This window comes from Phacochoerus africanus, chromosome 9 (assembly GCF_016906955.1).
Source record: "Phacochoerus africanus isolate WHEZ1 chromosome 9, ROS_Pafr_v1, whole genome shotgun sequence".
NCBI lineage: Eukaryota > Metazoa > Chordata > Mammalia > Artiodactyla > Suidae > Phacochoerus > Phacochoerus africanus.
The window spans coordinates 81,770,375-81,781,457 of NC_062552.1; the positions used below are offsets into that span (position 1 = coordinate 81,770,375).

At 34.6% G+C, this 11,083-nt stretch overlaps 1 pseudogene; it reads right to left on the reverse strand.

Annotated features, from left to right (window-relative positions):
- Nucleotides 1-9,519: 9,519 nt before the first annotated feature.
- LOC125136724 (olfactory receptor 4F21-like) lies at nt 9,520-10,430 on the reverse strand (annotated as a pseudogene).
- Between the last annotated feature and the right edge of the window lie 653 nt (nt 10,431-11,083).

An 11,083-nucleotide genomic window follows, 5' to 3' on the forward strand; every position in this document is an offset into this window, starting at 1 on the left:
TAATCCTGTAATCGTTATTTTTTTTTTCCTTTTATGGCCACACAACTTATGAAAGTTCCCAGGCCAGGCACTGAATATGAGCCATGGCTGTAGCAATGCTGGATACTTTGACCAACTGTGCTGGGTCCAGGATCAAACCTATGCCTCTGTAGCAACCTGAGCATCACAGTTGGATTTTTAACCCATTGCACCACAGTGGGAATTCTGTAATTGTTCTATTTTTGAATTCAGATGCAGTTAATATTATACTTACAAAATATGATCTCACTAATTCTTAGAACAATGAAATGCATAAATATCTTAGTATTCCTATACTCCTGTGCCTTCCTGAATGTTTCTAAGGGTAACAGAAACTAGGTTGACTTATGATTGTTTCTTAAATTTGTATTTGGTTCATTTTCATTAAAAACCTGATGGAAGCAACTGCAATAAACCTAACTAAAAAAAAAAAAAACACGCTTGGTAATAAGGAGATTTTATATATATATATATATATATATATATATATATATATATATATATATATATGTCAACTTTTAAGAGGTTTAAAAAAGAAACACCTCCCATTTATAACAGCCCCACTACTGTCACTGTAACAACCCATAATCCATGAATATATTATCAAGAATGACAGGAAGAGTGAGTCTGCCAGCATAAAATTTGCCTTGTAGGCAACATGACATCTTGCAGTATACAACAATAGCCCATAAGCATTAAAAAATATTTAGAGAGATTTGAGTCTCTCAACTTATTGGTACAAAATGTTTCCTTTGGATCCATCCATATCATTTTTTATTGTTAGCTTTTATGAATATAAGCTTTGAAGTCAAAAAGAGATGGGTTCAACTCTACTTACACCTTAGCTAATCATAACTTTAAGTACATTAGCTTTCCTAAGATTCAGTTTCTACATGTGGAGAAGAGAGATAATAATACTTATCTTAGGAGGGATAATGAGATAATAGATTTTAATCAGATAAATAATGAATTTTATGGCATATTTTCAGGACTTAATAAATATAAGTACTATTATTATTATATAAAACCTATATGTCAACAAGCAAGAGTTCTCAACTTTTATCCCAATGTTCTTGAGGAATATGACACGATAAAATATTAACAATTGTAATGGAAATCTGTATATTTATTTGCAAGTCTGAAGTGTGTAATCATGCAGTATATTCCACCATCCTAAGAAAACATGCCAAAAATTCAAGGTAGAAGTAGAAGAAAATACAGTTGAAAAAAGCTTGAAAAATGATGCTAATAAATAACTCTTCTCTCTAGATAGAATTACCCAACCAAGTTAAAACTGGAGATTAAATATTTTAAGTAAAAAATGAATATAGTGTTTTAAGATGTGGCTTGAAGCAACAGATAAAGAGGATCAGATAATAAGAGAGTTAAAACTGTTTACTGCAGGAGGAAAAAAGAACAACAATCCCATAAATAAGTTAAAAACACATAAGAAAATTAGTACATGAGATAATAAATCAGTGGGAAAAGGGCCTATTAATGTGTTGGTGGAATAACTGGATAGAAATACGGGAAAAGATATATAGTATCTATTCACTACACCATGTGCCAGGACAATTTCTAAGTGAATAAAAGAATAATTTTTAAAAACTATACATCTATTATAAGAAAATATAAGTTTATATCTTAGTTTATGAATGATAAACACTTATAATATTGAATACAAAAAATTAATATTTTAAATGCATGCTAAAACTGAGAAAGTAAAAAAGATGAAACAGATTCTAGAGGAATGATTTACAACTCACATCACAAGGAAAAGAGCTATAGTTTAAAAAAAACTTCTAAAAAGACACCAATGTACATAGAAAAATTGGAAAAATGTATGAATTTACACTTCATATACAAGAAGATAAAAATAAAATTCAAATATAAAAAAATGTTTAATCTGTCATGTTAAGATATTATGAAGAGTAAAACTAAGCTGAAATAGCAGTTTTGACTTCTCAAGCATCAAATATCTGATATCAATATTAAAGAAGGCCTATTGGTTAAGTTGTACAGAAGGGGAGCTCACATGCATTATTTTATTTTTTATTTATTTATTTGTCTTTTTGTCTCTTTAGGGCTGCACCACGTGGCATATGGAGGTTCCCAGGCTAGGGGTTGAATCGGAGCTGTAGCCGCCGGCCTATGACACAGCCAAAGCAACGCAGAATCGGAGCCTCATCTGTGACCTACATCACAGCCCACAGCAATGCCAGATCCTTAACCCATTAAGCGAGGACAGGGATCAAACCCACGTCCTCATGGATGCTACTCGGGTTCCTTAACTGCTGAGTTAGGAGGGGAACTCCTCATAGGTATTATTTATGAGTATACAAAATAATATAACATCACAGCAAGATAATATCCACAAATATTATAATATTACTAGCTTTTGACACAGAAATCCTAATTCTACCTTAAGGATACATTTGTGAAAATACCAAATAACCAAGGTACGAGGTTACATTGTTGAAGCATTGTTTTTAATAGCAAAAGAACAGAAATTATTCAAATGACAACCAGTAAGAACTACCTAAATTAATTGCATAAACTATACACTGTAGAACATAAAGCAACTACTAAAATGTTGAAGAGTACCTCTAAATACTGCCCTGGAGGAATCTATATGGCATGTGTAAAGTGAAAACACTAAAGTGGGAAGAATGACACTAGCATGCTAATTTTTGTGTTAAAATTGATATACATATATTTAGACTTATATGTATATATAATTATAGATATATACATCATGAGAAACAAAAAAATTTTAAATGTTTTCTTAGAAGGAAGAAGGAAAGCAAGTAATGGACAGGAATAAATGCTAAACTATTCTGAAGATGTCCTATTTTGTACTTTTGACTTTGAAATCATGTATGTGTTCACATAATTTTAAATTAAATTAAAAGCAGCAATCTCTAAAAGTGCAGTTCAAACCAAAACAGTTGATTTAATGGTATCTGTGTGTGTGTCTGCGTGCACTCCGGTGTGCGTGAGTTGTCTATAATATGGAAATAAAAAGATATTTCATGTCAAACCACAAATAAAATTCAATTTTTGACTCAATTAATTTTTTTATTGTTACTTCCCAAATACAATTTTCTTTCTACTATACAGCATGGTGACCCAGTTATACATACATGTACACATACTTTTTGTCACATTATCAGGCTCCATCATAAGTGGCAAGACATACTTCCCAGTGCTACACTGCAGGATCCCATTGCTAATCCACTCCAAAGGCAACAGTTTGCATCTATCAACCCCCAGCTCCCAATCCATCCCACTCCCTCCCCCTCCCCCTTGGCAAGCACAAGTCTATTCTCCAAGTCCATGATTTTCCTTTCTGTGGAAAGTTTACTTTGTCCTGTATATTAGATTCCAGATATGTGATGTCACATGCTATCTGTCTTTCTCTTTCTGACTTACTTCACTCAGGGTGAGAGTCTCTAGTTCCATTCATGTTGCTGCAAATGGCATTATTTCGTTCTCGTTTATGGACGAGTAGTATTCCATTGTGTATAGGTACCACATTATTCTAATCCAATCATCTGTCAATGGACATTTGGGTTGTTTCCGTGTCTGAACTATTGTGAATAGTGCTGCAATGAACATGCGGGTACATGGGCCTTTTTCAAGCAATGTTTTGTCCAGATGTATGCCCAAGAGAGGAATTACTGTGTCATATGGTAGTCCTATGCATAGATATCTAGGGTACCTCCATACCGATCTCCATAGTGGTTGTACCAGCTTACATTCCCACCAACAGTGCAAGAGGGTTCCCTTTTCTCTGCAACCCCTCCAGCGTTTGTTATTTGAGGACTTATTAATGATGGCCATTCTGACTGGTGTGAGGTGATATCTCATGGTAGTTTTTGATTTGCATTTCTCTAATAATCAGGATGTTGTGCATTTTTTCATGTGCTTGTTGGCCATCTGTATATCTTCCTTGGAGAAATGTCTATTCAGGTCCTTTGCCCATTTTTCCTTTGGGTTGTTGGCTTTTTTGCTGTTGAGCTGTATAAGTTGCTTGCATATTTTAGAGATTAGGCCCTTGTCAGTTGCATCATTTGAAACTATTTTCTCCCATTCTGTAAGTTGTCTTTTTGTTTTCTTTTTGGTTTTCTGGGCCACGCCAAAGCTTGTCAGTTTGATTACGTCCCATTGGTTTATTTTTGCTTTTATTTCTGTGGCTTTGGAAGACTGACCTGGGAAAACATTTGTAGTACTGATGTCAGAGAATGTTTTTACCTATGTTCTCTTCCAGGAGTTTGATGGTGTCTTGTCTTATACTTAAGTCTTTCAGCCATTTTGAGTCTATGTTGGTGCATGGTGTGAGGGTGTGTCCTAGTTTCATTGATTTGCATGCAGCTGTCCAGGTTTCCCAGCACCATTTGCTGAAGACTGTCTTTTTTTCCCGTTTTCTGTTCTTGCCTCCCTTGTCAAAGATTAATTGGCCATAGCTGTCTGGGTTTATTTCTGGGTTCTCGCTTCTGTTCCATTGGTCTGTATGTCTGTTTTGGTACCAGTACCACACTGTCTTGATGACTGTGGCTTTGTAATATTGCCTGAAGTCTGGGAGAGTGATGCCTCCTGCTTGGTTTTGGTTCCTCAGAATTGCTTTGGCAATTCTGGGTCTTTTGTGGTTCCATATTAATTTCTGGCATTACTGTGGCTCTGGCGTAGGCCATTGGCTATAGCTCCAATCGGACCCCTAGCCTAGGAACCTCCATATGCCGTGAGTGTGGCCCTGGAAGAAGATAAAAAAAAAAAAAAAAAAAAACTTACCCCTAATACAACCATTATCACTTTATCAGCCATCTCTTGATCTCCTTATCTAAATCTAAAGATGAATTCCTTGTCCTCTTCTTTTAACCTGGTTATTTATCCCAATGTTCATACACTATTTCATTACTTAGATTCCCAGGCATCACAAAGCCCAGGTTTTTCTTCTGCATCACTGAATGCTCTTTCTTAGAAGTCTTAATTAATTATTATTTACTTTCTTTCTGAATTCTTAATGTTTGAGAATGGCAGGGCTCAGGTATTTTATTAATTCCATGTCTTTTTACCCATATTCATACTCTAGTTTATCTCACCTAGTACCACACCTGTAAATAACATCTATATGACAATCTCTTGCTAAGGTATATCAGACTTACTTATTCACATGCCTACTTTACATTTCCATTTGTACATCCAATAACCATCTAGATGTAATGTGTACAATGTGTCTTGCTTTTACCTACTCCTCCATCTTAAGTGATGACAAAACATCCTTCCAGTTGTTTAAGTAAAAACAACTTGGAGTCCTTTCTCAAATCCAATCAACTGGAGAATCCTATTAGCTAACTCTTCAAAATCTTACCACTGACATCTTACCATGCACATTGCTACCCAAGGCACTATCTCTTTCTTCCCTTAATTTCTGCAGCTGACTACCAACTTGTTAATGTGGAGACCACTGCACCACCCTTCCCCAGACTATTCTCAGCAGGACACCAAACATAAAAGTACTTTTTTTTTTTTTAAAGCTTAACAATATTATGTGTCTTGCAGTTGCCAGGGGGGTGGGGGGAGGGAGTGATATGGATTGGGAGCTTGGGGTTAATAGATGCAGACTATTGCCTTTGCAATCAATTAGCAATGAGGTCCTGCTGTGTTGCACTGGGAACTATGAATAGTCACTTATGACAGAGATTGATAATGTGAGAAAAAAGAATGTATGCATATAAATGTGTAACTGGGGTCATTATGCTGTACAGTAGGAAAAAATAATGTATTGGGGAAATAAAAATAAAATAGAATAAAAAATGTTTAAAAAAGTCAGAAACACATGCTCTCTGTTCCCTGTGTGAAAGCATAGCATAAACTGAAAGATCATTTAAACGCAAGCAACCATCAGAGATCTGTCCAGTTCAATAATCAGCTCTTTTAACTTTCCTCTGTCTTATTCTTGAAACATTTTTGAAGTTACTCTTCAAAAATGTCTCTAAAGAACTTTTGTTTGTTTAACCCTAAAGTACAGAAATAAGCATAGTTGCATTAACTATTAAAAGTGGGTTGCTTCCCAAGAAAAAAGAGTGTGTGTATCTGTGTGTGTGTGTGTGTGTGTGTGTATATATATATATATATATATATAATGTCACTTTGCTATACAGTAAAATTGACAGAAAATTAAAATCAAGTATAATAATAAATAAATAAGTAAAAATTGGATTGCTTTTTGTCTAACATAAAAATAATACAGATTATAATTATAATAATATAATCTTTTCACTTGAATACCCTTATATGTGCTTTTATTTTTAATATACTTGATATTGTTCATATAATAAATGTTCTCCTCACAAAAAATTATAAAAATATTTAAAGTAAATATATATAGTTAAAAAACAGAAAAAAATTTTAAATATTAGTAATATTATCTCATCTCTCTTCTCAGAACACTCCAGTGGTAACCCCACTTCCTCAGAGTAAAAGCCAACTAACTCCTTTACACTATTCTGCAGAACCCCACATGCTTTGCCCTCCCTTTAACTCCTTGAATATTCTCCTACTATTCTCCCACACTTTATATGCTGATGAAGTCACACTGGGCATCTTGATGTTTCTTGAAAACACCAGCCTTTGTACTGGCTGTACCTCTGACTGGGATGCCCTTCCCCTTGACATCTGCATTGCTAACTCACTCACCTATTTCACAGTTTCCATCAAGGGCATCTCCTATTATTTGCACCAAAAAAAATCCAGATGAATAAAATATTTCAGAAACATATGTCTGTTAAAAAAGTAATAAAGCAAAAAATCATTTTAAATTAAAAAAAGAAATACATATCCATGAATATTCACTAGATATTGGAATGGAAAAGGACTAAGAATAAAACTATAAAGTCAAATTTAAAAACTCCATGGGATTGGAATCACAAAAGTACAACTTTAATGCTTCAGAATACAGTAAGTAAAATTAAAACAACAAACTGGGGGAAGCATTCTGAACACAAATGTGATAATAATGGTGTTGATATCTTTATCATACATGTGGAATGGGTAAAACAATATGATGGAACTAATATTCCACCTATGAGGATGAAAAGGGGAACACCACAGCAACAGTTATTAATTTCTATTTCAATAAGAAAAAATATAACGGACTTTTTTTTTTTTTTACCTGACCAGAATCACTTTTCCCCTTTCATTGATGCTGTACCCCACCTCATTCATTTGCAAAATGCCCCTTCTGAATTTCATGTAGTTCTCTGGACTTGTCAACCAGGTAACCTTGGCCCCTACCACTAGGGTGGGCATGTGTCCAGATCTGATTTATGAGACACTTGGAAACTTTTGTTTTAATTATTTTAAGCTTGTTTTTATTGGATTCTGACACATGTAATTCAAAGAGTTCAAATTAATAATGTGTGAAAAAGCACAAGTATTAAAAAACAAAGAATTTTTTAAATGTTTTATCTTTTTTTCTTTTAAATTCATAAAGATTTTTTATTAAATGATCAAACCCACTGCTTTGCAATAGATATACACTATAACTCTTTGGGGAGATAAGAGTTTATTATTATACTTTATTAATTCCAAATACATCAATCTATAAAAGATGTATATGAAAAAACTTTTTGAGGCAGAGCAAAAAATTTAAGATAATATTACTTGACCAAAAGAGGAATAACAAATATAATTATGATAATGTCATAACTGCAATATTACATATGCATTTAAGATGATTTTGTTCTATGATATTTAATATCGGAAGGAAATTCTCAGAAAAAGATAAAGGATAAAAATGTAGAGACTATAAAATCCCAATTTTATAGATATATATTTACATTTTGGCATAGAAAAACACTAGAAATAAATATACCAAAATATTACTAATAATTATATCCAGATGGTGATTTTATGGGTTATTTTCAGTCTAATCTCTAATTTCCATATAAACCTTACATAATGAGTACATCTTCTATTGTTGAAGAAAACATAGTATTTTCTTAAAGAAATAACAACAGGTATTTCACATCAGAAGTAACTGAAAATGTAGTGTCCTTAGAATCTAAGATGTAATTTGTCAATACCCTTCTGACTGTAAATGACAGAACCACAACTTAAATTTATGCAAGATAAGTTAAGAAGTAAATAAGGGCCATTTATAAGACCAAAGAAGTATTGGTAAACTGGTTAAGATGTATGGAGTATGTATTCGGATGTATTCGGATCAGTGATATCTGCAGTGCATCTTTGAGAATAAGCATTCATTCTTCTTCTTTTTTTTTTGTCTTTTTGTCTTTTTAGGGCCACACCCACGGCACATGTAGGTTCCCTCCCAGGCTAGGGGTCTAATCAGAGCAGTAGCCACCATCCTACACCACAGCCACAGCAACGCCAGATCCAAGCCGCATGTGCAACCTACACCATGGCTCATGGCACCACCGGATCCCTAGCCCCTGAGCACGGCCAGGGATTGAACCCTCAACCTCACGGTTCCTACTCGGATTCATTTCCGCTATGCCACGATAGGAACTCCTAAGCATTCATTCTTTGTTGAAATGGATGTGAACTGATATTTCTAAATCTGTTGATGGAAATTCCTCACTCCTATAGAAGAGAATATAGTCATATGTAACACAGCTCCCAAAGTAAAATTTAGTTTGCAATGACTCAAATCATTCAAATGCAACAGGAATGGTCATGTCAGCTGAAGGAAAAGGAAGAACCTGGCTAATTACATGTAGAAATAAGAATGCATCTGTATGTACATAGGGATTAGACAGCCTGTATGTATAGACAAAACTCAAATGGTAAATTGGTGATAACTAGCCAATATCATCCAGATAAAAGGGCTGGCTTAAGGATCTTATTTTTCCAAATGTGATGACAGGCAAGTCCTAGTGTGAATATATAGGCATTAAGTATCAAAATCTGATATGATTAAATATCTGAATAATCCAGCTAACTCCTCTTGTTATGATTAGCTGTCCACTGATGTTCATATCATTGCTTGACTTCCAGAAATTTCCCTGCAGTGAAAGAATGAGTTACACTTATGTCGAAGTTCAGGCCACTTAAATGATTTTTTGTTGTCAATTTATAAATTGGCATATTGAAATAGATAGGTGTATATACATATAAAATATGTATATATTTCATCTATTATCAATTTACTTACTGTCAATCAGCATTCCCTTATATAATCTACTCTGACACTGAAAAGACTGATTTTAGAAGCACAGACCATAGTAAATTCATCAAAATAATATCTCCTAAGAGACAAGCATTGGCATTCTCCAGAAGAAACTTTTTACCATGCCACATCCTTCCTCCAACCACAGGCTATAACACAAGTTCTCAGTTAATATTTTTTAAAGAACCATGTTATTTTAATCTGGGGCATCTAAATGTTAACATGGTACTTGGAAACTTCTGATACTGAAATAATAGAAATTTAATGTTACTCCAATTTAGTAAGGAAACTTCATAATATTTTGGCATTTAAGAAATCCTTCTATAATTAATAAATTGACTACATACTTTCCTCATGGCTACTTTCATTTCTTTGTTCCTGAATGTGTAGATAAATGAGTTTAAAAAAGGAGTGAGAACTGAATCAAAAATAGCAAGGAATTTGTCTAGGTGGGATGTGGGACGAGGCCAGATATAAACAAAAATACAAGGACCAAAAAACAAAATCACTACCATGACATGAGTTGACAAAGTGGAGAGGGCCTTGAATGAAACACCTGAAGAGTGTTTCCAAACAATGATCAAGATAAAAACATAGGAGATAACCAATATGAAGAGTGATCCCAGGGATATAAATCCGTTGTTGACTGTGACAATGAACTCTAGCCTGTAGGTATCTGTGCAGGTAAGTTTGATGAACCAAGGAAGGTCACAGTAAAAGCTGTCTAGTACATTTGGGCCACAGAATGGCAGTTTTACAACAAAAGTCAGTTGAACCACAGAATGAGTCAAGCCAATTATCCATGCAGCAACCAGAAGCAAATACACATTTTCTGCTCATAATAGTCATATAGTGAAGAGGCTTGCATATGGAAGCATATCTGTCAAAGGCCATGGCTATGAGAAGCACCATCTCCACACCAGCAATAGCATGGATGAAGAAGATTTGAGTGATGCAGCACTGAAGGAAATTACTTTACGCTTTCTGAAAAGATCATATATCATCTTGGGAGAAATGGCAGAAGAAACTCCCAGATCAATAAAGGAGAGATTGGCCAACAGAAAGTACATGGGGGAGTGTAAGTGAGGGTCAGAAGTCAACATAAGTAAAATAAAGGCATTTCCCATCATGCCAGACCACACAAAAAGGAGGAGAACAGAAAAAGAAGTTGTCTCTCCCAGGAGTTGGTGAGGCCCAGGAACAGAATGACTTGCTCCATCCATTTCTCTATCAGCTGGAATGTTGTACAGATAAAGATAATGAGAAAGAAACTAAAGTAAGTGTTAATGATGTTCCATATTATAATGATTAATTATATAAGGATCTCAACACTGAGAAGACTACATATCTTATCAAATCCTTCTCAGGGCCATATCATCACTAAATAAATATATTACCTGTGGTCACCTAAAGCAGTTGAGTCACTTTCACATACTATATGCCTTTCACCACATCCTCCAGGACATCTACAAACAAGAGGGCAAAACATATATGAAAACATAGTAGATGTACATAGCAAGGATTGGAAGGGGCAGTCCTTGCACAGTGCAATACAAAGAGAAAAAAAAAAGGAAGAGTGGAGATGTCATTTGTCAGAAATCACTGGTTCTACTTTTAATCTGTTCATAAAACAATGCTTTAGCCATTCAAGTTGTCTCACTTCTTAACATCACCTCATCTCTGGCATATGATGCTTTTTGTAATCTATCTTATACCACTACTTACAATCACATTTGCAATTCACACAAAGCCCACAGAGTAAAGGTAAGCATAAGAGAACCAGGCATGGGGCCCAGAGGTGACTCTAGAGCATGACAGGTCCCAGGAAAGGGTCCATGAGATATTCATGGCACAGGGCATCTGCATGGGCAC